Raw genomic sequence first — 26,574 nt, forward strand, 5'->3', positions numbered from 1 at the left:
TACCTCCATCCTTAAAGGCACTGTACACTTTTGGTAATTATTCAAAATCATTATTAGCATAAAACCATACTTAGTAAAGAAGAATGGGGAGAGGTTGATAGTTTTAAAAACATTGTGAGAAACGGCTCCCTCTGTGAAGTAACGCAGATTTTGAGAAAGAAGTCATTTCTCACAAAATATTTGAATTGAATTCGAGACTTCAGCTGAGGTCTCGAATTCAAGCATCTGGAAGCACACAACTTATGCCACAGGGGTGTTTTTTCTTCCATTATTCTCTCGCATCTTCAACGACGAATTGAGTTCAAATGTTCACAGGTTTGTTATGTTGTGCATATGTTGAGATACACCAAGTGAGTAGATTGGTCTTTAACAATTACTTATAGTGTCCACTGTCTTTAAGAATAGAATCAATACTTCTGGTAATTAAAGTCTAGTTCAATAAGCTTCGTTTGAGGGTTTGACCACTTTTAAAAATCTCCTACTTGGAGGGATTTCGTTAATTTTCGAACTGCAGATTTTAGTTTAGTCACAACGTGGAGTCGGATCACAGTGCTATTGAACAGCAATGTTCGAGTACCTTGTCCATCTTAGTGACGACAGTAGTTTGTTGATTAAGAATAGTCATGAACGTTAACAAGATATGATTTTTGGATATTCGATTGTTTAATCCAAATCCCATTAAAATAATGATGTCATGGGTAATAATGAAAATGTTATGGGGGCAGCTTCTATATCATATCGAAAGTTCATTCCATTTTGACCTCAGATGCTTGAAATAAAACTTCACTATGCAGCATTCCGATAAGACGTAAAATAGGTAACCCCCCCCTAGGCCTAGCCCCCCCCCATACCAAAATCAGAAGGTGTAGTGAAATGGTTGAAATATGCAAATAGATATATAGGTCGCCACCATTCGTTACCTTAATCAAAAACTACCAACGATAACTATGTAGGCATTTACTGTGTTTATTATTTCAATTTTGTCTTGTCTTTTTTGGTTTATCTTTCTTCAATGAAGTTTCATCTTTCTTCAAAATTAAGTTTCCAAAGTGAGTTTCGTACAGCCTGTTGGCCTGAGCATAGAGTGAGACAGTCACATGCCTCCAAACCAAACCAAACAAGAAGAAAACCTAAGAATAATACTTTGACGAATGTCCTGCTTTTTACCCTCTTGTCATGTTCAACATGATAGTCATCCATCAAGTCAGCAGAAAAATGGTTTGTGGCAAGTTTGTTCGTATACCCCTGGCTGCTGTCAGGTCTCACCAGTAAGCAACAGGGTCGGAAACGCATGGTCAATGTAACAAGACAACTACTGATTAGAGATGTCAGTTTTTCTTAGGTTAGACGAGTTGGTCTTAATGAATTGCTCGTGTACATATTATTGAACGGTAATAACTACTTAGGTTTTTGAAGCCTCACTTAGTGCGTGTACACACAAGGGAGTAAACAATCGACCCCATTGATTAACACGTTACACGAATGCAATCCCGTCTTAATCACTTACAAGGACTGATTCTGTCCTTATATATCTGATGGATCAGGAACTACACCCTGTCCAGACAAACTTCCAAGAACAAATTAATTACTGGTGATTGTAAATTACAATTTTCCCATTCGTGAACTCCCTTGGAAAGTATTTTGGGGCAATGTTTGACCATGGTTTGACGAATTATTTTGATACAAATACTTTTTGTATAAATGTTATCTCCGTTCAACTGCTACCAATGCAATACGTTGCCACAAGAGATCACAACATTTACCAATGTATGACCAAACATGATTGCTTTCATTCAGTGATTTTCGTACTTTTTAATGAATGTGTGATTTAAGTAGCGAGTGTTGTCATTTGAGTCACCTCACCTGGACATTGAAATGACAAACTGTGGTCATTTGAATGTGCCAGGGATTGGATGTCTCAAATGACACAGTTGACATCTTTGTAATTGTCCGTGTTTCCTATTTTTCACCAAGTCGTTGTTGGTTCATGTAGTAAGTGCAGTACACCATCTCATCTTAACGCGTATACTGGCCGGACACACATATCTTAAAGTCTCTTTCATCACGATCATGTATGGCTTTATGTCCATCACTTTCTTCAAGACATTTCCTGAGACACAATCAGAACCAATAATCTTATTATCGTCTTCCTCCAACCTATCCGTTTTGTCTTTACCCCCACTCCTAAGGGATCAACCACAAGGTGCTTGTACTATTCACCATTTTGGACACTCAGGGTTAGGGTTACTCTTCAGTTATGACGCCAATCCGAAACATGGCGCGCCAAGAGCGGACGAAGCGAGGGTAAAGGGGGTCGGGGTAGGGTGAAAGAACTCCCATAGAGGGGGGTAGCCTAGACCCACCGTGGTTAGTGGTTGGTCACAGCATGGTCACAGTGGGGTTTGGATGTCTTACACGCACGAAAGTCTCTCTGGACTTCACTCAGGAAATGACAAGTTGTCAACTTAATATTGAGGAAATCAAACGCTCGCAGATTCAAAAGATGGTGTGACATTCGTGAAGAAAATGGAAATGAGAAATTTCAGATTAGTCTTTAGGAAAGGTCAGTCATAAAATTGAACTGGAAGTCGATAATTGATAATATTGATTTATTAATAACAAATTATGAATGATTTTAACTGTATTGGTCAAGAAAGAGGTCACACCTTATCTGACCTCTGAGAGAAAGGCAAAATAAAATTTTCAGTTGAACTGACTGCAATTTTCAAAATAATCAAACTTGATAAGGTTTTATTGCTCACACATTTGCTATTATGCCGGTAGCGTTATATAACACAATGACAAAATAGTTTTTACACGTTTATGACAGTTGATACTACTACTTTAGATGAAGGTGCAATCCATTCCAGATGTCATGAATTACATGAGATCTGTCTTTCGGTTTGCCCGTACCCTCAAGACAATCCCTTGTTGACGATCCCATTACAAACGACAGATGCCATCGGTTATATTTGTTGTTTTCTTGCCGGGAAGGACAGTCCCAAGTGACGGGGTTGTTACCTCAACTAAACGGTTCCCAACCGCTACGGTTCCATATTCATGTCTTTTTACGATGCAATTCGTTCCGGGCCAATGCAAATCTGAATTCTTGTAAGATGACTTGTAGGCTGTGCCGTCGGTTTATCCCCCCCCCCCTATCAATGTACCTGCCCGATGACCATAATGTCTCTAAATCAAGCCCCAAACGAATCGGCGACCAACGAACACCTACAATGATCCTCGTCTGGATAATAAATTAGCGGATTCAGCTTTGAGTGAAACAAATTAGAGGTTTATGAACTTCAAAGTGCATGTGGATGTCTCGCTCTTCGGTCATAGACCTCTACATATGGGTATACAATGTTCCAAATCAATTCAACCCAATTAGTGTCATCTCGATGCTGATTCTTTCAAAATTAGGTCTTAATTACCAACGTTTATGAGGTAATTAAGACTCACACCGTTCAAATGTGCTTAACTGATTGAAATAGTCTTTGGTTATGACGGATCATGGAGCTCTTTTCTTATAGCTCCTTGGACAGAATGTTCGTTAAGACGAGATTTCAAATTGTTTTGCTGATTCAGTAGTTTTTGTTTTTGTTCATTTTGTTGTTGCTGTCTTGGATTTGGGTTTTGTTTTCTCAAAATGAGGTATTCAGTTCCACTAGGCAATTTTAGGGTTGGGAAGCAGTTTGCGCAGTTCTTTATGTTCCCTTTTGTCCCTTTTCATTTATAATGAAAAAAGCTTATGTATTTGTTTGTAAACAACTATTACACTGCCCCAAACTGATCTCGTATTTTCTTAGAGTCAATATTCCTCTCTAATCGTGGCAAATGAAGGTGGTGATGCTCGATTTCAACATCAATTTTCTGTCACTGTTTTTCTTTGTCTGGTGTGATGTCGATAAGTTGAGTTGAGCCAAACCACTAATAGTGCTCAGCTGATGCTATCGGTATACATTGGAGACCTTGGGGCGGGAACCAGACACTGGTATCACCACCACCTAAACACCTGTTTCTACCGGACACTACACCAATCGAACGGCCAGACACATTCACTCTGTCTGGTTACGTCCCCGGACTCAGACTAATTTGACGTGGTCTTCCTGAGAACGGTTTTCACCACTTGAATTGAAACTAGTTTGGTAAAGTAAAGGTATTCTGCCTAAAAGTGCAGGAAAAACAAGGTGATCGAGTTTCATGCAATGTTTATGGAGACAGATTTGTCATAATGTCGATTGACTCCTCCTCTACTTGAGGTCCACTGTTGGCTGAGTCGGATTCGATCTCTGCCGAAGTACCTGCCATTAAACTGATGCTTCTCAAAGAATTATTATTAAGATTTCGTAAATATTTTTTTGTTTAAATTTATCTCCTTTTTTTTTTTACCGAAGAACATGTGACAAAGGAAGGTCAAGGCCTTCGTGGATGATTGTTTATTTGTCATCGGAACAGTCTTCGCGGTCATTTTATGCCCATTTGGTTTTCTTGTATTCTTTTTTCTTACGTTCTGGACTTGACAAGGTCTGATACCACCCAGCTCATCAGTCACCCTTTACGTGTTGTACAGTGTGTTGTAGTCTACTCTACAAATCCATATTGTCTTGGTAACAGCCCCACTTGTTCCAAGCCTTTAACCTTGTTGAGGATTTCCCGAAATGTGACATTTTTTTGTTGGTGGCAATCTGTCAGCACATACAACAAATCACACAAACGGGACAAGTTCACCTCTAAGGCACTTCAAAGCTCTCTGCATAACGAGCACAATTGCCAACTACCCACCAACTTATCATGTAACGCATTGTCTATAAAAATAATAGAGAAATATAGTTTCTAATTGGCTGACATTGGTTAATATAAAACCTTAGAAACGACACCACTTTTCTATGACGTCACTGATAAAGTTTAATTATACATCAATAATCATAATACTACCCCATTAAGGTGATAATGTGAACAGGAAAACTTATCGAAATTTGTAAAACTGATCTGAAAATGTTTGGACAAAAACTCCAATGACACCAAATGGCATTGGCACAAATTTACAATGGTGGAATTTCTGGCCTAACAACAAACTGTACATGTTTCTCTGGTGTGGTTATTACAGCCTCGATGATGTAGTGGTATGCGACCTGAGAGAAATGTACGGAAGGGACAATACACGATGGATTGGTTTACACTCGTTGGGGCCAGTGGGAAGGCAGCGTGTTTCTCACCATCAGCTCGTCGGTAGGCTACGGTTGACAAGACTCTCATAAACACGGTCATTGATGCCGTGCTCTCGTGCTTTAAGTACCTTTGCCTTGTCATTGGGTTAGTGATGGTATGACGACATCATGGGGTTTAATCTCTTTCTGACGACAAATCTATTTTCAAATTGAAAAACGAAGGAAAGACAGATCAGATATTGTCATAAAATTGTTGTGTTTGCATTAATATCATGCCATATCTACACATTTGCGGGGGCGATCTAAAAAAAATTGGGGCTTTATTTTCAGTTTGAAGTAGTACATAACTTTAGGGAATTTATTGGAAAACCTTTTCGAAAGTATTAAGAGTTAAATAACGAGAATCTACTCGTAAATAAATGTCACACCTGTGTGTTTCTGGGGTGCCTCATGCTGTTCATAGTACGGGGAAACAGTAATTTGTTACGGCAGGTGACTTTGGTGCTTTCTCTCTCAGCTAGATGTAACAACACACTGGGGGAAGATTTGTACACAACATAAAACCGGCTTCTAAAACTACTTGTTATTTTCTATCAGTATCTGGTCAACTTAAGTGAATTTGATATGCGGTTTAAAACTGAAGTAGGTTAATTTGCTTGTGGTGATGAAATATTTGAAAGGTTTATGTTAATTTTAGATGTGCCTAAACTAGGATGACCTGCATACCACACTGAAGTACACTACTCATTTATAGCAAATTTTGTCTAACACGAACATATTATTCACTAAACATGTTATATTTCAGTTTCTATTCCCGAAGACGGCTTTTTAATAATTATGATTTACTGAATTATTTGAGACTGGCCAAAGCCGGACTTTTGCATTTTGTCTTTCTCAACTATATTATGCTGTACATTTACGTAGGCCCACTGTGTGACAAATTTTGTTTTGGGGAAAACACATAATACGTCTAAGATTTTCTAAAGAAACTAAAACATGTACCTCATTCGACAAACCCACTGCAAAACAGCCTACCATAAGAGCCAACTTGCACATTCCATGGCATTTCTTGGCAGGCAAGATACAACACTGGTCAAACTATGGGAAAATGTACATTCTTTGACATAATTTCCATATAAAAGCAGGAGTTACAAAAAGAAACCAGCCGAAAGAGTTTTTAGATAATACCATGGAGGAATCTCTTAAAAAATGTATTGTGCTCTGTGGCTCCTTAGTTAACGTGGTGTCCCAGGCCGCTGCAGTAGCTGTGAAAACGAATGCCAGTGTACTATACATATTTAGCTAACTTCTTATAGCCTCATTTGTGTGGAGGTAAATGAACTCGTTCTTTACCGCATCCTATGCCTCTAGCGATGACCGTCTTCCTTTTATATATAGGACGTTTTTAATATCATGCCTGCTATATTTTCAAGCTAACTGGAGCATCTAATAGGTGTGTATCAGAAGAGAAGACTCTTCCGTATCTTTAAGGAGTTTCACGGTCATTTTGTCATGATACAATGTCTTGAGTCATACAACAGCTTTTGGTCATTCCGGAGAAGATTTAGCAACCCCTCCCCCAAACTTTATTCGCTAATCCTTTTTGTAGGCATAGTCCTAATTTTCTTGTGGCTGTTGGCAGTTTGGATGTTGGTGACAACTATAGGAAAACTGTGTGAAATGGTGACCAAAGGGCATAGAGCGGTCACAGAGAAATCATCTGATTATTTAGTAGTAGTTATGCGTAGGATAGGCTAAGTTCTGATGGTGTCCGAAACGTTGAGAAATTTGAGATTGGTGGCTCTTTCGCCCTTTTCATCTGGTTGAAATGAAAACTTCCTAAGTACTACGTTTTTTAAAATTTTTTATAAGTTCTCTTGCGATAATTGTTCACACAAAACTCGCCATTTAGTATAGGCTACCGGTACATCATTCAACTTCAAGCAACATCGGACCACTGAGGAAAATAATTCATACTATCCACTCTCTATAGTATTAATTTCATTGTTCAATAATAGTGTAAATAATGTTTTTGCTTTTGCGGTAATTAACGCCATAAAAACAAATGCCGCCCTCTTTGACGCACATAAACACACACTCTCAAATATGCATCCCTCTGGAGACATCTTTTGTTCTTTCCATTGTCCCTGTACTTAAGATTTTCCCATAGACTTTGTACACACAATGTCCTGTGGATCACCCCAGTCTTTAGAATGTCCATATGGAGTCCTTTTATTTCCCCTTTTTTGTTTTGTCCTTGGTCTTCAGAAAGTACCGAATATGAGCACACCACCCCTCTATCGAATCTTTGAAAATGCGAACTTTGAAGTGTCCTTTCTACAGGTGTTTGCCCTATGTCTTTATTGGTGCTCATCCTAGGACAGCCGTCAGGGAATTCGTGCTGTGCCTAATTGAGCAGGACCTGTTAACCGGACATTAATCTGCGAGCTGTGAAACGCAGGAACATCGGCAATTCAACTACACGGAAACTCATTTCCGTCTAGTAGAATATCAAAGCCACATGGGCACTGGATACTGTAACTTGTCCTTTGTATAATATGCAGTAGAACATTGGGGGAATACTTTGTAGTTTAGATGCACTGGACTCGTGTGGTAATTGTCAAAGACCAGTCTTCTCACTTTGTGTATCTCAACATATGCATAAAAAAACTGTGAAAATTTGAGTTGCGAGAGAATAAAGGAAGAAAAAACACCTTTGTGTGCTTTCAGATGCTTGATTTCGAGACATCAGCTGAGGTCTCGAAATCACTTTACTTGGAATTACATCTTTCTCAAAAAACTACATTACTTCAGAGGGAGCCGTTTCTCACAATGTTTTACACTACCAACAGCTCTCCATTGCTCGTTACCAAGTAATTTTTTTATGCTAACAATTATTTTGAGTAATTACCAATAGTGCCCAGTGCCTTTAAGGATGTGTCATTTTGTTCGACTTATTATTGTTGGATAACATCATGACCATAATTATTACGATCAGCAAGAAAAAGAATAAGGAGCAGAACAATGCACCATTGTCATCATCCCACTTCAATATTTCGTTCAATAAATTCATCTCAATTTTCTCCAAGGTTCATATCCGGGCCTTATCTGCTGATACTAAATCATAGCTAAATCGGCGGCTTTTTCCTAAAGAGAGATCGGCTTATAAATTGCCACTGGTTGTCCAATGGATTTAGTGATGTTTGTTACAAATATAAACATTTACGAAACCTTTAGAAATGAAGTCATTTCTGTACCTGCTTCCCTGACAAGGCCATGGTTGACTGTAAATCTCTCCCGAGTATATTTTTTTCTCGAAACAAAACAAGATAGTAGGCCTACATTCATGTTGTACAGACTCTCGTGAGGTCACGTTCTCAAACTTCAAATTATTTCACTTATCTTCCAGGGCTGCTTCTGAATGAAACTTTTTTGTCTCATTTTATTTCTTAAACACACTTAAAGCCATTGGACACTTTCGGTAAACAGTATTGTCCAAGGCCCACACTTCGTGTATCACAACTTATATATAAAATAACAAACCTGTGAAAATTTAGGCTCAATCGGTCATCGGAGTCGGGAGAAAATAACGGGAAAACCCACCCTTGTATCCGCACGTTTCGCCGTGTCATGACATGTGTTTAAACAAATCCGTAATTCTCGCTATCGAGAATTGATATTGTTCTAATGTTTTCTCAAAAAGTAAAGCATTTCATGGAATAATATTTCAAGAGAAGTCTTTCACCATTACCTTCTGTAAACCCTGTAAATTATTTGTAAATCTGTGAACTTTTAATTTTGTTTCTGTTCCGAAAGTGTCCAATGGCTTTACCTTTGAGATAATTTCCCAATAAATTTCTTCAAGCAATATGTTGAACTGCCTTATGGCCATGTACCGTCTCTCGAGTAATCATGTAAACAAAATGTTGTCGTCATGGTGCAACCATCTTACTTTCCCTCATGCTTATCAAATATAACAAAATCAATACTTGAATGAAATAGTCAGCAACCCATGCACATTGCAAAGTGATAATTCATAACGAATTCATTCACGATTACCATTGTATAAGGAGGACCACGACCAATATATGGTCAGCTTATACTTGATATCTAACGACATGAATAAGAATGCAATACAAATCTTACCAGTTATAAAAACGGTAAACTCAGGTTTGTTTAAAACATGCTCATATTTGCAGCCCAGAAAACCGAGAGATATCCTATACAAAGACAAAATAATTCTGATTAATTCGTCCTCCATGGATTACCTAAACATGTTTTTCTTCTAACCAAATGTACGAATAAAACTAAACACAATCATCGTCACGAAAGGCAAAAATATCAAACTGTAATTCATTCTGAGATCGTAAAAAGAGTTGTTAGTGAAATTCAAGATTTCTGTTTTAATCAATCTTGAGTTGCTTTGGGGATACAGCTTTTCTGCAAATATGTGTATAAATCTCTGAGATATGGGTTATTTTATAGCTTGTGAAAGTCCGGTATTGGTTTCCGAGGACCTTGGTTCTTCGCCGAGATTCCTGTGCATTATGGAGTGAGGCTTAGCGCTGCTTAGATTGATAGTAACTTTAACCGGTTTGTACATGACTGCATAGATTGAATATCACACTGATACCTCAAGTATAAACTCTAATTGATGAAATATGATGTAAATGACATATGAATGGTAGCTTGATTATTGAAGACAGCGATGTAATCAAAGATATATCCAACGTTGTCTCTCTCTCATCGGGAAAAAGCATTTTAGTGATTAACGCAAATCTGGAGAGAAGGAAATAAAATTAGATGTGATTATAACAAAATGAAGTCCACATTTGAAACATTGATTCTATTGCAGTTCAAATGATCTTCAAATCGGTCTAAAAACAATAATAATTGAAATGTTTTAAGAGTAAACACAAACGTTATTTGTCTTTGGAGATATCTCAAAGGAAAAATAGAAAGGAGAAAACATTTTCGCCGTATTTTCCTTTTACAATTATATAAAACAATCGAGATATTCAGCTTGTGTTATTAAAAATTTATAGGTGGTGCTTTTTTATTTAGCTCTGAGTGTTCAGATGACTAGGCTTAAGAACAATTCACTCTGCGAAAAGAATTGCACCAATATCGTTCATAATATTGTTCTAAATACTTTGCGATATGTCTGCATGAATACAAGAGGCACACGAACTGTTTCCCCGAATGATATTATAAAATCTGTCTTTTATTTATATGTCATCTTCTCTTTCTTTGAAGTATCTCCTTCCCTATACAAACAATCGCTAAAGAGCATGCCTTCTTCAAGGAAGACCAACCGAACGAACATGCTTAAGGAGTCAAACCCATTCCCTAACTGTGATAATGCAATCATATCACATTTCTATCTGCATTAATTTCGCAATGTATCTTTATTATTATCGGTAATTCATTCGCAATCTTCTCACATCTTGATAACACATCATCATTCTTAAACATGATAATGTGAAATCTATTCTAATATATTTTCCTCTCTGCAATTTAGAACAAAATGACCATGTGGCCAGGCCCAGTTCAATCAAACTCTGTTGTATCGAAAGAACACCGTTGCGTTTTCAGTTCATTGTTATCGTTATGGTCAGTTATGGAAGTCAAGCAGTTGAGAGATAATTATTCATTCGCTTGTCAATTAATAATAATAATTATGGCTTCTTATATAGCGCACGTGTCCGTCACCCAGTGACGCTCCTGGCGCTGTAACATACAGTTTTTCCTGCAAGATGTGGGACTACGCTTGAATTATAAGACCTAATTCTGATAATACCATGTGTTACAAGGTGCTGTGGCGCAACTACTGCTGATTGGACCAGGAACACCGGGTCGATCCCATTCTTTTTTATATAACACATGGGACCAATGGCCTAACGTCCCATCCGATGGATGAAGCAATGGTTAAGTGTCTTGCTTAAGGACACAAGTGTCACGGCTGGGGATTCGAACCCACACTCTGCTGATCAGAAACACCAGAGTTTGAACTCGGTGCTCTTAACCGCTCTGCCACGACACTTCCATTTGAATTAGGACCAATTGTCTTTCGTGTTTTTCACCTGTCTTTAGCTTCTTTAGGGAGCCACTTTGATCTTCGTGGCCCCCGGGGATGGATCTATGTTTTCAGCTAATTTTCACTAACAACTTTGCTGTAGTATTTGACCATTAGCGAAATTTGGCAAGGGGGTATTTTGGGTACGTACTTGAAGTCATGATGTGCAAGTAGGAAATCAAACGAAAAATAAACGTTTTAAAATAATTATTCACTTTATGCAAATCTTTGAGTAACGTCACACTTAAGTTCTGCATAAAGTGAATAATTATTTTAAAACGTTTATTTTACGTTCAATTTCATACTTGCATCCCATGACTTCAAGTACGTACCCAAAATACCGCCTTGCCAAATTTCGGTAATGGTGTTTAAACATTACAGCAAAATTATTGATAAAAACTATCAACCCGGGGGCCACGAAGAAAACAGTGGCTCTCTAAACAAGCTAAAGACAGGTGAAGGAACCCTCGGTGCTTCAATTGTGATACCCCAGAAACAAATATTTAAAACTGAAAGTCAGTTTTTATTCGATTTATTCTAGATGGAATAAGTAAAAATAATTCTTTCGTTTCAAAGGAGAGTGATCCTGGTTTTTAGCAATCTATGGATTTATGAAAATACAGATAAAATGGCCTTACATAGACTTGACGAATGCTTTTTGAGTATTTTCCTCATCAAAAACCAAGTCCTAAATCAGCCTAAACTAGTTTACCAGGCTATTTACATGATGTAAATCATGCTTGTGAGTTGAAACTCATGTATAGATAGAAATATTACAGATCTCGTTATTGTAGCTTAGCCCAAATCTGGTCAAATCCAGTAATTGAAGAAGGTCCTTTTGGTATTACTGAGGCTCAAGAAGATGATCACGTGACTTATTGCCCTAGAAAACTGAGCCAGCTGACGAAAGCTTATTTCGTCAACCAAGATCCGTCATTTCATAATCTATTTAAGGGAGATACATTGAAAATAATAAAAGCGCTCGTCGTCATGCTTGTCTTTATATTTAATTAAGTTTTGCAGTAGAGCAATGTCTGGGCTCAAAAAGAAATGTAAAAGTACAATTCAAAATTGTACAGTATAGTCATGTACATGTATGCTGTCAATAGACTCAGCCATGAGCACTTTTTTTTGTGGATACAGACGTCGTTATTGTTATTAAGTCTTGGTGTTTTCATCCAAATAGTGGTGTTTAGAATTTCGTTAGTAAAGAATGAGTTGTGTAAAAGAAATCTGCACCTTCATTGACAAATCGATAAAGCGCCAGAGTTGTTCTTAACGAGGTATCTGGAGGTCACACCTTAGACCCTGATTAGTCTTCTTTCAAGGGATTGGTCAGTTCCTAGACTCAGTAGTCATGTACATGTATATGCTATTCATAGACTCAGTGGTCATGTATGAGTGATGGAGACAGGTGTAGAGACTAGCACTGAACCAATCGGATGGTCGAAATCCAAGGACATTGCCCTTTGTTTCATTACACACAAAGCCACATAGGTCTACATGAATGTTGGCTCATGCAAACATTAATGTTAAGCGTCTTTATTTTATACAATTACGTTAAGATTTATTTAAAGTTTCCAATTTAAAATGTTCTGCTACCAACATCCAATAGTTTTTTGGTGCATGGATATTGAGATATGTGTGCTGAGGTCATTTCGTACAGTAACGAGAACAATGGCAAACCTATGAGAAAAGTGACAAATAAGGTCAAATCTTGATCATAATTCAAATAAATCACATTCCAGTTTTAAATAAACCATTCTTCTCGGTAAAATGCCTTGATTTCGTTGACCGCACCCTTCGGCCCCAGTCAACTTGTCAACCCTGTTCCTGTGGATACAGAAGCATGAGAGTGGCTTTCTACGACCTTATAACCACCAGGCCACGTCGAGCGAATACCTCAGCCGTGATTTACGTACTATCATCGGTGTGCTGACGGCCTCAGACACGGTCCCCTCGTACACTTTAAGACCCTGGCCAGGACACGTAAACATGTGCTTGTAATAATTCTTGACACCCGGTCTTGCAAAGTGAAAAGGGGAAGAAAATGGGGTGATAAATCCACGATTTGGGGGTAAAAATGGAAGGTCAGGTGCCATTGGAAATGTCTGGACTGTGGATTGATCGAAAAGGACCCAAGTTTCAATTGGTTATAAAAAGTGTATAGAGTTTCACTCCCTACAGACACTCCCTCTATCTTCTATTGAAGGTGGGTTATTCCTTGCTCTATGGTTAGCCCATGTGTTATTTCCAAGCCAGACTTTCCTCGTGTTTTTTGTGTCTGTTTTAAGTGAAACTGTTTTAGTTCTTTATTTGTACATGTTTAATTGTTTGTATAAGGTTTTGTTTTTTAAAACACGAAACGAAATAACTTGCATCTTCATCCATAATAACGAAATTTGAGACTTCTTTTTAAATTTACGGTTCTTAATTCACCTTTGACCTTCCCCGTACCTTATTATTCAAACAATTATAAACCATCTAGCGATCTAAGCGGCATTTTTTATTTATTTACAATATCAGAGCTTGGTATTTTTAACCCGATGTAAATGTGGTATAATTGTAGAGTCTACTTCATAGCGTAAACACTCACAGCATCACTGCCGAGGTTGATGAGCGAAATGCCCGTGCCTCTTCAGCCGAGACACGGTCTACAAATAAAGAAATCTCAGTGAAGATACATTGGAGTATACTAGATTGTATAAACAATCCTTCTATATGAATGAAAGGCATAGATTTGACTTGGATTTCATTGTAGCTGGCTCATATCTTTATCATCCGGTCATCGGTCTTGGGAAACCATGCAAAACCAATTAGATAGATGGATTTCACTTCCCTCAAACCAATTTACAGACAATCATTTGTTTCACTTTTCATTCGAATTTATATTAGATTCAAGGAATGCACATGATTAATTGGATCGGTTTGATTGAACGCTATATTGTAGATAGTCGTGATGTGATGGAGTTGGTTAATAGTTCAGTAAAAAACGTCTATAAATTCTCCTAAAGCTCTACTAGCATTTCAAAACAAAGAACCAAAAATCATTTAATATTATACTCTTCACTCGAACATGTACGCTCAGTTGGAGATGATTTGATTTATTTTTCTGATTTAGACGAAACAAAACAATCAAAAGGCATTAATTTATTCAATTCCTCTTTATGTTTCCGATGTTGTCCTGTGAATGTATTTTTTACACAATTTGGTTTTATATTTATAAACAAATTCCCAACGAGGTAGAATTAAAAAAAAAAAATATGCAGCCATATCATTAAAATGACCATTACAAGTGGCTGAAAATTCAAATCGTATTTCTTGAATTATTAACGTAAACATTGTTTTTCTTCTACAAGTTTGGTTGTTTTTTGCTGCAATGGGTGGTTTACGCGCATAACACTATTATTTGACAACCCACAGTAAAGACTAATTCTGACTTCCACGGGTTTCTCGAGGAAAAATATAAACAAATGGAGTTCAAAGGTTGTGAAAGCTAAAAGAGCGAGTGCGTTTGATTTACCTAGACGGTGTAGGAGTGTTGTTTTGCGGTGGCCGCGTTCCCCCATGCTTCCCGTCGGAATTTAGGGTCGCGGGTTCAGAGAAGACGATAAATTTCCGGTGATTCAACTTGTAAATTGTCAGGGTGAGGGAAATAACAATGCTAATTTCGTGTCAGGAATGAAGGGAAACTGTACGGGGTCTCAGAGTCCGTAAGTGAGGTAGCGTGGGCGGGGTGTTGGCTGCGCCGTGTGTATGGCGCGTAAGACGGTATGGAGTCACGGGTCACTGGAGACCATTCTCGGAGTATAGAATCCTTTGGGCTAAGCATTCATTTATTCATTCTAAGCAATGCTTCATTCTCATCGAAATCTGATTAACTCTTGTAAATTAAACATTATCTTGAAGATCAGTTCAGACCGTGTTCTCTTTTACCCTTGTTGTTTTGTTGTCGTTGTTGTTGTTTTTTGGGGGGTTTATTTTTCAAGTGATTTGATATGCATGATATTACGAATCGAATCGGGGTTTTTTAAGTTGTGGACATAGAGTTTATGTCAACACTTACGTTCTTTAATATGTTCTATGAACCAATTTCTGAAGTGAATAATAGTGTGGTAACAACTAGGCCTAGATGCAAAAACCATTGAGCGTTGAGACAAACGAAATAACAACCATATGATATAAAGTTTCTTCAATTTTGGGCTAGAATCAAAGTGGATGTTTACATGTTCATTTTAAGATAGAGAAATATTGTATTAGTTCTTGAGGTTACATGTTCACTCAAAGTAAAATACTCAACACATTGGCTTTCTCGTATCCTGATATGAAATCATATCATGTGTGCCCATGCGGTACAGTGCTCTCAACTATTATTACAAAATGCTCTCAACAAATTAAGGCAAATGAAAAAAACGCTGATCCTTCTTTCACACCGAAAATAAACCCTCAGTTCATCTCACCCGTCCCGGCCTTGCTACCATCTTAAAATGCTTTTTCGTCTTTGATAGATACGAAACGTATTTTTTAATGTGATAATTGACCCAAATTCAACAAGAATTGACTGATTTTAGATGATCCGTAAACTAGTTCTGATTGTAAGAAAATACTCTTAAAAATGACAAGATATTTGGGTCATATGACAGTTATGCGTCTTTATACAGTCCACCTACGTGACTGATATAGAATGCATGGTATGCATGTATAGCTACATAACAGGTATACTTCATTTGGTTGGCCTTAAAGTCCAATTTGATTCAGCCACATGTCGGCAATATTTAGACTGAGGTTGTTTTCCTGGTCCCAGATTTTCGTGTCAAACCTTTCGCAAATGTCTCATGCACATTCTACGCTTTGCTATTTTAATACACAAATTTAGAGAACATTTCATTATGATTTCAATTTCTTCACATAATCTTTGACTTGCATCTATTATCATTATCATTGTTTTCTCTTTAATCTGTGTGTTTTCGTTAATCTCGCCTTGTATCTGCTGAAATGATTGTACATTCATAAAGAAGAGACTTGCAATGTGATACATGATGCAGTCCGTCCTTGATGATAAACGATGTCCAGATCGCAAAGAGAATTGACAATAAATGGTTTTGTCCTTCAAATAGTCGTATCCCAAACTATTTTGATGCCATTTGTCACCGTCATTTCATGGTCACACTTAAGATTCCTTCGAGATGACAATCGGCTATTAAACAAAACTTGTTTTCCAGTATTCAGGAAGAATTCACCATGGCCACATAGTTCGTTCAATCTCGTAATTTTCCACTCGCGAAACCCAATCCCTTTCTATCCTATTACTCAGCTATATAGACCTTTATCGCTGTGTAGCCATCTTTGATTTTACTCCATTCCAACTCGTTGTAACCAAACTGAGGCTGGACGAAATAATAGTCTGGTGCCATGTTTGCGCAATGAATGTTAACATCCATTACTGTTATAGAAACAGGGAACATGACCAAGATGGTGACAGCGCGATTGGAAATTGAGTTATCCATTCATTGATGATGTCTAGTTGAATCTTATTTCGTATCATACCCATCTGTACTTCTTATTTTGTTTAATGGTGACCCTGGTCAAAAGAAGACATAACTTCTGATCAATTTCTATTAACAGGTGCAGGACATATTAATCTATCCTTTGTCACGTCATCATGACCTCATAAACTGCTGTCTTGCATACAGTATGTGTAGCTAAGAATAAAACGCACTCCATGTCTTTTGACGCGTCTTAAAAACCTCACTTCTGTGTCTCATGTCCTTGCCATATGTGTTTTTCAAGCTGTGCCGAATACTTTGAGCAGTCGTGTGACCATTATTTAGTTTTAGTGCTTTGGAAATATTCAGCCGTCATTTCAAGGCAAGTGAAAATGAGGCTTATGTATCAAAGATGAAAACAGGTGTATTATTTGCTTATTCATGTCGCCATCTTGAATCTAGTAAAAGTCATTTGTATTTTATTGTGGCTTTGTTTGCTCATCTTAGTAAGTTCTTATTTTCTTGCCTAACATCGCTGCGAGCAGATGATCATTGCGCATGTTGACTTAAACATTACGACTCCAATAAATGCTCCCTTTTGTACTTACAATTAATTGTTCCCCTCCCAAAGAAAATATGTTTCAGTGTATGTTTCCCATATTTTATTCATAGTTAATGAACAACGTGTGACATATAAATGGTGTATAGAATTTATTCGACTGCAACATTTCGTTGTGATTGGAGAAACAATTGGACAAAACTGACAACAAGCTCATTGGGTATATCGTTAGTCCTATTGGAAAGCCCGTCCGTACCTGTGCATGCTAGGATCGGTTCTGTACTGTAGATGTTGATTTTTCATTTGATCGTCTTGGTGTTTTAATATAGTTGATAGTATTTTTTTGAGCGGCTCATTGTTTGACTGGAATGTTAAAAATAATTGTCTTCTAAAACAAACAATATTAGTAAAAGATACGTTTTAATGTAGACTGAGTGTGAGCTCTTATGTGATTGATTTCACTATAATGTTTTGTTGATATCAATATGTAAATAGAGCAACGAAATTTGTTGATTTTGGTGCAGGGCAGACCTTGTCAGTCAGTGCATTGGATGGTCCATTAGAATCAACGCCTTGCTTTCAGCACAAACCCACTTTCTCGATGGTCCATGCCTTCAAAGATTGTCCTGGTTAGGCCAAGTTATATGCGCCACACATGATGGTTCTTGTTTACACAGGGCCTTAAGGTCATCGTATGTGATGGCAGGTTGTTATAAAAAGAGACACTATCAACCCAGCAGAGTAAACAGACTGCAGAAAGATCGTGGTTCTTCTCTTGTTTTGATCACCAAATCTTCCCACTGATAGCTGACTCCCGTAGTGAAATACACTACAAGACTCTCATTGTTATTTCTCACTCAGTAATGATCTCATTATTTTTTTTTTTTTTTTAATTCTTCGGACAAAAAAAAAACCAAAACAGTAAAAACAAGCACAGGCCGTCCAGGGAAGGGCAAAAGTCCAAAAACTGTCATCAAAAAAGATGTGCTCTCCCAGACCTAGCTCATAAAAAATACACATTATATACTATACATTAAACATTCTAAAATTACATTATTTGCTTGTTTGTTGCTGATCAAACACTTCATTTGTGAATTCTGCAATTTGAACAACCTTATCCTCTCATTCGGATTCTAACTTCCGATAATTCATGTCAGAGGTATTCAGAAACTTGATAAGAATTTTCAACACTAAAAGTTAAGAAAATATTTTGCCTACCATTTGCCAATCAACAGTAAAAGTCCAAAAACACATTGTGTACTTGTCTGGAACAATTAAACATGTTTGTATTTTTAGTTTTCATTCATGATTAACATGGGATATATAGGTATTTTGTTTCTGTTTCTGTGGAATTGTTGCCTTAAATTTTAACTACTTTAGAACTGCCGAAAAATGGCAACAGCGTCTTTAATATACATATTACGTTTTCCAGTAGGCTTTTAGACACATTAATGGGTTAGATTGTGTTTCTTTTTAAGCTCTCTATTTTGATTTTTAATAACAAAAGTTATTTCTTCAAGAAACTATGTTTGATATGTCACAAACCCCGATGTCTGTGTAAATACAAGATTCGTTGACGTCCCTCTTGCGTATCATAAATTGTATCAGATGTCGACCACACACATACAAGTCAACTTCGAGATAGTATACAAATATGAACCTTAACTTCTTTATATTTTGCCAACATCTGAAACTTAAAATCTGTTGTAGCGCTAGTGGCTTGGGGTCAAAGGTCATGAGCGGCATCATGGTGGTTGCCTGTTCAATATCCTCAAACCTACGCTGGGATTTAGTCTCAGTAGCTCAACTGTACGCAAATTGTTCAATCAGTTTTGTTTAAATTCTGTGGCCTGCTGGAGCTCGTAAAAAAATATGACGATTAATGAATACCAGTTTGGCATCCAGCACCACACTTATAGTTCCAACCAACGGCCACAAATTGAAATTACTGCGAGGACAACCTGGTTTTGATTAAAGTTCTTGTGAATTAAAATGAAATAAAATGGAAAGGTGAACAGCCTCGATAATGTGAGGAATAATTTGTGTTGATTTATATCTCAATTTGTTTCTAGTAATTGGGTTTGGGCTGTGGATAGAGTTGTTGGCAGACTGGATGGGCAGGTCTCGTGCTATTGATACTTACAGATGTGTGGACATGACTTCATACCGGTTTGTTTATTTCAAAGATTAAAGGCAGTGGACACTATTGGTAATTATTCAATATAATTATTAGCATAAAACCTTACTTGGGAACAAGTAATGGGGAGAGGTTGATAGTATAAAACATTGTGAGAAACGGCTCCCTCTGAAGTAACATAGTTTTCGAGAAAGAAATAACTTTCCACGAATTTGATTTCGAGACCTCAGATTACGATTTTATGGTCCCGAAATCAAGCATCTGAAAGCACACAACTTCGTGTGACAAGGGTGTTTTTCTTATCATTATCTCGCGAATTCGACGACTAATTGAGTTCAAATTTGCAATACAAGTGAGAAGACTGGCCTTTGACAATAACCAAAGGTGTCCACTGCCTTTAAGTGTGAAACCTCACTACATATCAGTGTGTTATATTTTTAACACTTTGAAATTTAAATGGACCAAGATTGGTTTCTTGAAAAGTTATCAATTAGAGAAACGAATTATATGAAAGCAACGGAGACCTTACTTATTTCCCCTTTCATTACAACAGTGAAGATAAAATTGAAATCAATTCCCCAAGCACTGATTATATTTAAGATAAAATAGTGGGTGTATCAAATTGAACTGAAAGCTTGGTGAAGACCGTGAAAGTTGAAGCTACCTCAGGGAGAAAGCGTTCAGCAGGGGAGGCAAAGTACAGGTAGAACCCATGGTGTAGTGACTGACACCAAGCTTGACTTGTCTACCCACGGGCAATTCGATAACTTTGTGTTCCTTCCAAGCGTCTTGGGAATTCGCCCCTCGTTGTCTTAGACTCAACCCCGTCTGAGAAGGGCGACCTTCCACCAAACGTAACGGTGGAGTGATATTTCCTTCTTGGCTTCGTGGTAACTTACTCCATGGGTGTTTGCCCTTCGAGTGAGCAGCGGGCAGGCTCAGTCCGGCCACCGGTAAATGTAGAGAAATTCACGGCGGCTTGGTTGGACTGTGGTGCGTTAATTGTGCTGTCTCGTCCAATGGTTTACTGTACAAAATGTTGATGTAGTCGGACAGTTTACCTTCGTCATTCATGTATTTATCATGAAAGGATAACACAATTATGCATATTGATTAATCGTGTTATTTCTTTCAAACATTTGTATTTCTGCGTGTGTTATTGTTTAATTGGGATGAAGGGGAAATGTTTCCCCACGAAAGCACGACGGCCTTCAAACTTGCCCACAATAACCACAAATTCCTCCAAAATATGTCACTGATCCAGTTTCTTAATCAACTTCATTGAAGGCACCCCAACAAGGTTTGATTTTACATCCCCTTTTCATTATGTGAATCAAATAATCATAACACGGCTACAAACCACATCGAGAGAGATGGCACGCTTGGCTAATTAAAGAAGTCCGCATGAAGTGTCTGAAATCGACGGATAGGGACCATGTTTTCCTTAATTGAATTGTGGGTGAGTTTTGATCAGATCCGGGGGATGGTTTGGTGTAGTGAGCCGTTTGACAAAAGCCACGTGCCACGAAGAGTAGATGAACATCAAAATCTCTTAACTAATTTTGAATGTCATCAACTGTAGTGTAATCATACAGTTTGAAAGACACTTGGCAAGGTCTTGCTGTCAATGGACTTAATGAAGAGTCTAGTCAAGTGATTAGTGCATTCAATGACGTCATAATTAGCCTTCTGTTTACCGTTATCTTCAAGAAATGTTTAAGAATAGTTCAGTACCACAAAGTAATCGAGTCTGTGTCACACTTTGCTCCGGTCAGAAGCTGACCTAAATGACAATTTTAGATTTTTATCTTTTTTTATATTATTTTTTATTATTGTGTATTCAGGGAACCCGACCAAGATAGTAGTATTCGATTCTTCGTCTACCTGTTTGTGTTTGTGAAGCTGAGAGTGAAAAGTAGTCTGGTTCCTTCTTTGAATGAGAAATACTTTTTGGTTTTGTAATAATATATAGTTTTTGTGTTGTATTGGTGTGTATTCAATGAACCCGACCAAGATGGCTGCACGCACTTCGTCACGCGTGAGCCATCCAGTGACGTAGTGTTGCGTGAGGGTCTGAATCTTCTTGTTGTAGGAGGAAGGGGAAATGTTATGACTGCTGTCGCGTGAAACTTCGGCCAAGAAAATATTGTCATGAGGCATTAGGAAAACAAAGCGTGTTTGATTAATAAAGTTGCTGCTTCCTTGATGCATAGTGGGTATTTTCCGACTCCATTTAAGTCTCTTTGGTGCACCTGTTCATGTCATAACAATTTGGTGAATAATGTGTATTGTTTTAACAACAAGTAGGGCAAAGGAAACTATGTGTGATGAAAAGGAAGTGTTGAGTCAATAGAGGGCGGTAAACTCCTCATTGACTGGCTATTAAACGCATTTTGAGATCGTTGGAATCCAAATGGCTATGACCTGTCTATATACATCGACAACATAAGAATTATACTTGGTGTACATTTTTCTCGTCAAATCATAACCTGTTTATGTTGTAAACCCGACCCCCCGCAGAGCTGAGTAGACATCTCTTCAGTTTTCTTAATAACAAATGCAGTTACTCTATTAATGTTTCCTCTGGTTTTCGGATACCTTTTGTTAAAGTACCATTGTGCTTCTATCTTTCAATGACTCTTAATTCCCACCGCTAGCAGCTTATGTTCTTTTTTTAAGTTTGATCTTCTCTGGAGGTCCAGAATCTTGATTGGATTTCATATGGTGTTTGATCTAAGTTGCTTTCCTTGACAACTATTTAATCTCCCAGCCTTATAGCTCACCGTCTTAGATGACTATTAAAAGGTCAAAGGTCATCTGAAGCGGTCAACTACAAACGTCTTTATTGTAATTCCTCCAGGAGTCGTTTGTTTTAAATCGAATCTGGAACTGTAACCAACTCCTTGCGACCTCAGCGATTTACAAGGCAATCGAAACAAACAAATGAAGAAAAAAAGCTTGGTATTTATGTCCGTCATTACTTGCACTCAACTGTAATCACCTTACCTTAATCTACTCCGTCGTGACCATTTCCCCAATGTCATATCCATCAAAACCAATATTGGTGTTGTTTGTAAAATTGCACTGCAAAGGATATTACCTGTTGAGAAATAATGAGGGTGTGAATGAACGGCTGGTATTGAAGTAGAGTTCTTTTTTTGTGGTTGTGGTTTCTAGCCACGCAATCACCTCCGTGAAATCGAATTCTGTTCTCAATTAAGTCGTAGAAATTGAGTATAATTTGGGGAAATTGATAATTCACAGCAAACAATCAGAAGCATGGCCTAGAAGTCAAACACACTACAATCATAGCCAGTAAGTTTGTAGTGCAAATTATATCGTATCTTATCTTAAAGAAACCTCGTCTTAGTTTAGTGTCGAACAAAGTTCGTTACTTGAAATGACATTGTCTAAGGAGAAACTTAATAACTTAATAAACTCCAATTGTAGAAAGAACAATTAGAATATTAGGGGTGTGACTGACGCCATAGTTCCCTCATCCCCTCTGCCTATAGTCTGGTGACACATCATGTGACTTGTTTTCCTCTTTAATCAAAGCTCGTCAAGTATTCCTGGCATGTGTATTAACCATGTCAATCCAGATTTCTCGATGTAGTGTTAGTTTTGTCAGCTCTGATTCTAGTTGAACTTGAGAGACGCCTCTGAAGGGAGAACTGGTTGGTTGGTTTTTAGTAGAGTGTCATAGGGCTGATTACACGACAAGTGTTAATTAAGGAGCCTGACGTTTGGAATGTGACACATGATTGTTCTTTTCTTTAGTGTTTTGATGAGTCCACTTTGATTGGCTGAATTGAGATAAGATACGACGCAGCAATGACGCAGCAACGAGAAGAGATTCTAGATTTCACTCATTTATTTTTCTTCAAAAGCAGAAGAGGAAGAAAATTGTCAAACTACAACTATACAAATGACGACTTAAAGGAACACGTTGCCTTGGATCGGTCGAGTTGGTCTTTGAAAAGCGTCTGTAACCGTTTGTAATAAAATGCATATAATTAGAAAGATATTTTAAAAGTAGAATATAATGATCCACACAAGTATCAGTCGAAATTGCGTGGTTTTCCTTTTACCTCGTTGACAAACACGGTCGGCCATTTATGGGAGTCAAATTTTTGACCCCCATAAATGGCCGACCGTGTTAGTTCGCAAAGTAAAAGGAAAACCGTGCAGTTTCGAGTGATACTTGTGTGGATCATTATATTCTACTTTTAAAACACCTTTCTAATCATATGCATTTTATAACAGACGGTTACAAATGCTTTTCAAAGACCAACTCGACCGATCCAAGGCAACGTGTTCCTTTAAGCTGTACAACTAAACTGATCACTCTGGCTCCTGTTCAAACCTACCATCACCTGTATTTAAAGGTTGAAACTAACACGATAGAGGCCTAATTTATTTTTTTAATTGTATAAATTGGATGACAGTTTGGAGATTTTTTCATTCAAATCGTCAAGGGTTGTGATAAAGATGAAATCTCCTCGACCCCATTGCACTGTCCAAAATCGTGACAAAAACCTGTGAAAATCATTTCCCCTTCAATCTTCACGCAAGGTCGATGGTGGATTGGTTCTGAACCAGTGAACATGTCACACCTCTCGGTGTCGATGGACATGAGAGCGGTCACGATAAAGCTGACGGGTGGAATGCTCACATATCACGGTTCGCGTTGACTGCGCGTCACGCGTCACGGCATACTTACGTAGGTGACGTGGCGTTGACACAAAGTACTTTGATTTGCAGATCAACCTGATTTGTAGAATAATGCGAACTATAAACCGGTTACCACTTCTTAAAATAAACCGAGGCAGCATTATATAATTGTCTGAACTATTCATGTATGGAAAGTTAATTAGTGTACGGTCTAAGAGCGCCATATCTCGGCATGCAACGCTCGGTTAAATCGTAAAGTAAGTAGCGATACAGCCACACTCATTGCAACGTAGTCAAGAACAATTCAAAACTCATGTACTTGTATTGTTTGCATTGTGAGGGTATTGATAACTGAGGGTCAATAACCTCCAATGCCTTCCATGGTTTAATTTAGTAACCTCTGACCCGAGTGCAGTTGCCATTAAAAATTGTTTACGTTTTGTATACAGAGTTGGAGTTCTTCATCGCATGACATGACGTCACTGTGGTTGGACCATGTGGCAGGTGAACATGACGTCATCATATAGACGACTACCATCTCTAGTTGGCCGGTCCTCGTGTCTGTGTGACCGAGGACTCATCACTTGATTTCATCAGCTGTTTTTACCAGTCCTCATAGGGAAGTTGAGCGTAAAGTCAACCACGTATGATGCACCAGACGATCTTAGACTCGTGCTAGTCGCTTGGTTGTTTAATCGAATAAAACGCAAGTTTTACACGGACGACCGGGGAACCAAACAAGTCGGGCTACTTGTCACTACTATCTTCATTAAATTACCGGTCAAGTTCTTTGCCAAAAATAAGCTTGAATCCACGGGCAATATTTTTTTATTTTTTTATTGACATCCAACAGCGGAAAGCCGCCACTTACAGGAATCGTTAAAAACTATGTATAAATATAAATTTTAATATGAATATAAATATAACAATTATAACATTAAAAATTACACAATATTGATAAAAACATTATTATAAGAAGACAAAAATAGTACACCGAAACCCACATCAAACAGACCAGGGAATACCAACAGGTACACAAACACACATCGGACATTAAAACAAACACATGTTTATGGATTACAATGTGGCGTTCGTGCAGCACCATGCTTGTTCTTTACTTCGTTCCAGAAAGGCTTCTATCGTTGCCACAAGCTACGCTACAGGCAAAATATCCGTTGTCAAGACTAAACCACTGCACATCAAGCCTCAATTTGGTTGGATGTAGCGTTGATAAGAAACCCAAATTATGACCTCTTTCCTTGGGTGTATACCTTTGCTAAGTCACTATTTAAAACTCTCTTGATATGGCCATTCAAGGTTATTCTGGCAGGCCCCGTTCTGACGCATGACAGCAGTTTCCACGGTTGGTCTTTTTCTGTCACAACAGAAATCGCGTAAGGATTAACACCTTGCACTGAAGAACTAGACCAATTGGCCTGTCATTGAAGTATTCACAACCAATTGCAGGCTAGCTTGGAAGACACCCCGTGAGCTATGGGCTTATATGACTGTACATGGGGACACTTTGCCAGTTGAACTACTTCACTGATGTATGGGTCATTAGATTGCATCGTGTTTTTAGACTCTTCAACTCCACAAAACCAGGTATAAGGTTGTTAAGGTTTTTGCGATACGACCAATGGGAGACTTTGTAACGCTAGGTGGCAGCAGACTAACCATGCTCTGAGCGTGCGCACATTACCGATAACAATGGATTTACCTGTCAAGTCTGCTGCCACCAAGAGTCCCTGAAAGTCCCCCATTGCAAGAGATGAGAGGATGACCGTGTCCGAATTGGCGGCTACAACTACGGGATACGGCTAGATATCCGCGCCATCATGCGTTGAAATATAGGACGTCCTTACACGTTGAAATATAGGACGTCCTTACACGTTGAAATATAGGACGTCCTTACACCGATAGGAACTTAAATGACCTACACTTGAATTTAAAGCACAACACCATTCGCAGTATTGATTGGCACATATCACCTTAATATGCTCCGTCATGTACGATGCAACTCATTGTGATTTGAATTTGAATATGATTATTGGACCCCAAGTATGTTCTACAAATCATTATTGTGATGAGGTACACCTTTAAGGTGTCCTGTGAAATTTATGACATCAGTTAAATTATATTAGACCAATGAGTACCAAATCAACAGTTAATCCTCGTCAAGATGAATGGTTATGATTGGGAGTATTTTGGGCGAAGTCATGGGATATGCTCCTTGCTGATTTCTTTGTGTCACACCCTTGTGTTTCGTGTGGAGTTTGACGAGTTTAGACGGCCCGGAACTGACTACTGCCCCACTCGTTGGGTCTGTCACATCAAACGTGCGTGAGACTGGAAGGGACGTGTGAAACAGGGCATCCCTGGTCAAAGAGAGACGGCATGGAAAGGCAAATGAACACGCTAGAACTTACACTCACCCGGGGTGAGTCTAGTCATATGACTCTTTAGGAGTTATA

General features: G+C 38.1%; 1 long non-coding RNA gene across 1 annotated transcript; it reads right to left on the reverse strand.

The window, feature by feature from the left end:
- Positions 1 to 5,041: 5,041 nt before the first annotated feature.
- LOC139938035 (uncharacterized) lies at positions 5,042 to 22,530 on the reverse strand. The gene is made up of 3 exons (XR_011786113.1): positions 22,433 to 22,530; positions 5,597 to 5,702; positions 5,042 to 5,366 (listed from the first exon to the last, which is right to left on the reverse strand). It is a non-coding gene; the product is annotated as an uncharacterized lncRNA (long non-coding RNA).
- Positions 22,531 to 26,574: the final 4,044 nt, after the last annotated feature.

The sequence above is a fragment of the Asterias amurensis genome, chromosome 6, assembly GCF_032118995.1.
Source record: "Asterias amurensis chromosome 6, ASM3211899v1".
In the NCBI taxonomy this organism is placed as follows: domain Eukaryota; kingdom Metazoa; phylum Echinodermata; class Asteroidea; order Forcipulatida; family Asteriidae; genus Asterias; species Asterias amurensis.